This window comes from Limulus polyphemus, unplaced genomic scaffold, assembly GCF_000517525.1.
Source record: "Limulus polyphemus unplaced genomic scaffold, Limulus_polyphemus-2.1.2 Scaffold9500, whole genome shotgun sequence".
Classification (NCBI taxonomy): domain Eukaryota; kingdom Metazoa; phylum Arthropoda; class Merostomata; order Xiphosura; family Limulidae; genus Limulus; species Limulus polyphemus.
The window spans coordinates 16,681-19,314 of NW_013675110.1; the positions used below are offsets into that span (position 1 = coordinate 16,681).

General features: G+C 30.6%; 1 long non-coding RNA gene across 1 annotated transcript in view; it reads left to right on the forward strand.

Annotated features, from left to right (window-relative positions):
- The window catches only part of LOC111083435, a 10,663-nt gene extending 8,504 nt beyond the window's left edge, over nt 1-2,159 (forward strand). Inside the window, exon 3 of the long non-coding RNA XR_002609030.1 lies at nt 1,495-2,159. This is a non-coding gene — a long non-coding RNA (uncharacterized LOC111083435). The remainder of the gene's footprint in view (nt 1-1,494) is intronic.
- Nucleotides 2,160-2,634: the final 475 nt, after the last annotated feature.

A 2,634-nucleotide genomic window follows, 5' to 3' on the forward strand; every position in this document is an offset into this window, starting at 1 on the left:
TATGTATAATTTGGATGGGAATGACCTAAACAGTGTCATGAAAGAAAGGGATCTTGGTGTTGTGGTTGATCAGTATCTTAAGCCATCCAAGCAGTGTGTTGTGCTAGTGTTAGGTCAAATAGGAGTTTAGGTTGTATCTACAGAAATATTGAACACCTATCTAAAGGAATTATAATTTGATTGTATAGGTCACTGGTTAGGCCACATTTGGAGTATTGTATTCAGTCTTGGGTTTCATACACTAGGAAGAACATTGAATTGTTGGAAAGGGTTCAGAGGAGAGCTAAAAATGATGTCTGGGATGGAGTGGTTGTCATAGAAGGAGAAATTATTTTATCTTGAAAAAAAAAAAGAGTTGAAAGGGATTTGATTGAAGTGTTTAAGATTGTAAAGGACACTGTTGGTGTTGATGCATCATTTATTTCATAGTTAATTGTGAGAATGATAGGATTAGGATAGACAAATATAAATTTTGGCAGGGTAGGAGTCATCTACAGCTAAGACAGTTTTATTTTTTTAATAGGATGATTGTGGAGGCAAATAACCTTAGATAGGCTAAATGACCACTGTTATCCCTCGGAATGAAATGAAATTGATTTTATCTTTTCAAAAAGTAATGGCATATGTAAATTTTCTTTAGAATTAATTAAATTAATAATACTATTTCTATTTTATAAACTAATATTTAATAGAATTTTATTTTGTTTTCTTTTATTAATTGTTATGCTCTTAAAAACATTTTGTGTCAGACCCAACATTCCAAATTTGAGAAGCAGTAACACTTTCAGCTGTGGGTGCCAGAGGTGGACCTAGCACAGGGCAGTTGTGGCAATGTCCTGGGCCTGGGGGTCTGGTCTTATCTTTTGAAAAAAGTGGCCCCGATCATTTCTTTGCCCCACAGCACCTGAACTGCTTGTTCTGCCACTGATGGCTGCATTATAAAACACAAAGTCAATCCATTTCATTGTGGTGGTGGGTACTATTGATTGTTTGTCTCTCATGTGTGTGTGATTTTATATTAGGAATGATTATACCTAATCCGAGAGGTATTTGACCAAGCCTTACGACTTGTGTGTTCATAAAGTGCTAATTAAGTTCAAACTTTCCAGTTGCTTTGTATTAATAGCTTAGTATAGTTATAACACTAAATCTCCTAAGCTTACTGAATCTCCAAACATACTATCAATGATGATGGGTACGAACTTGATGATTCACATCAATTTATAAGTTCTGTATGTGTTATTAAGTAATGTGTGATCAAAAGTTATATTTTTTAAATTTATTAGTTTTTTCATTTAACTGTTCTTGAATACAGAATATGTAACTCATCATTTAAGAACAATTAAACTTACGTATTCTGTATTCCTCATCATTTGTTTAACTGTTCTTGAATACGTAACTCATCAGTTATTTAATTATTTTTGAATACGTAACTCATCAGTTATTTAATTATTCTTGAATACGTAACTCATCTTTTTTTTTCTATTTTTCTAGGAGTGTAATGAAGACTTGCATTTTTGTTTTGCATCAAACTGAAAGAAACAAGTTTATTGAAAGTGCACTATTTCAAATCTATTTTTAACACAACTTATATTCGTATCTAGTAAAGGCACTATCATATTGGAAAATAAAGTTTCTTGTCTAATTAGTTAATTCTAGTCACCAAGTAAGCAAAATAAAGTTTTAAGCTTTTTTTTTTTTTTTGCTACATTCTTTATTTTGTGATACTTTTATAATTGTTTTCTTTTGTCTTTTATACAATCAAATGATGAAAATTATTCTTATCGTTTCTTTTTTTTCTTTCATATTTTGCCATAAATCTTTCTTCCTGTTCTAAGAAATGAAACTGTGAAAAGAAAAACTTCAGTATACTATCACATTTTATTTATCATTATTTACAGTCATTCTTGAGTAGCTAGAAGTAAGCCATTAGGATTTTGAGGCATAGAATATTTTGTATGTTACCTTAAATCTTATTTATTCTAGTTCTCATGGTTAATCATTTCTCTGCTGCTGTTTGCTTTACAAAATAGCTTTGAATGTGTGTAATATGAAAGACAATTCATTTACTGTGTTCTTTGTGCATAGGTGTAGTCATCATTCTTTCTGGCTTAGCTCTGTACAATGATTTCACAGAATAAAGTTTGTTTTTATTGATATTTATGTACTATTAAATGTCTTTTATAACATTTTACAAAATCTAAAATAAAGTCATGAAAACCTGTCATATACTTGGGTTTCTTTATATTTTTCTTGCCAATTTTTCAGCATACACTTTTATTGTAAGAGATAACTCTGACTCTTGTCCCTATAGGTATGCATAACTAGAACCTTTCCTGAAAATACTGTGATCTTTATTTTAATGATCATTAAGACATAACTCTGAATCTTGACTTTTGTCCCATTAGGTCTACATAATCAGAACCTTTCCTGAAAATACTATGCTTTTATTCTGGTGATGATCACTAAGACATAACTCAAACTCTTTACTTTTATCTTTGTAGGTCTACATAATCAGATCTTTTCCTGAAAATACTATGCTTTTATTCTGGTGATGATCATTAAAACATAATTGTGACCCTTGACTTGTATCCTGTATGTATACATAATCGGAACCTTTCCTGAAAATACTAT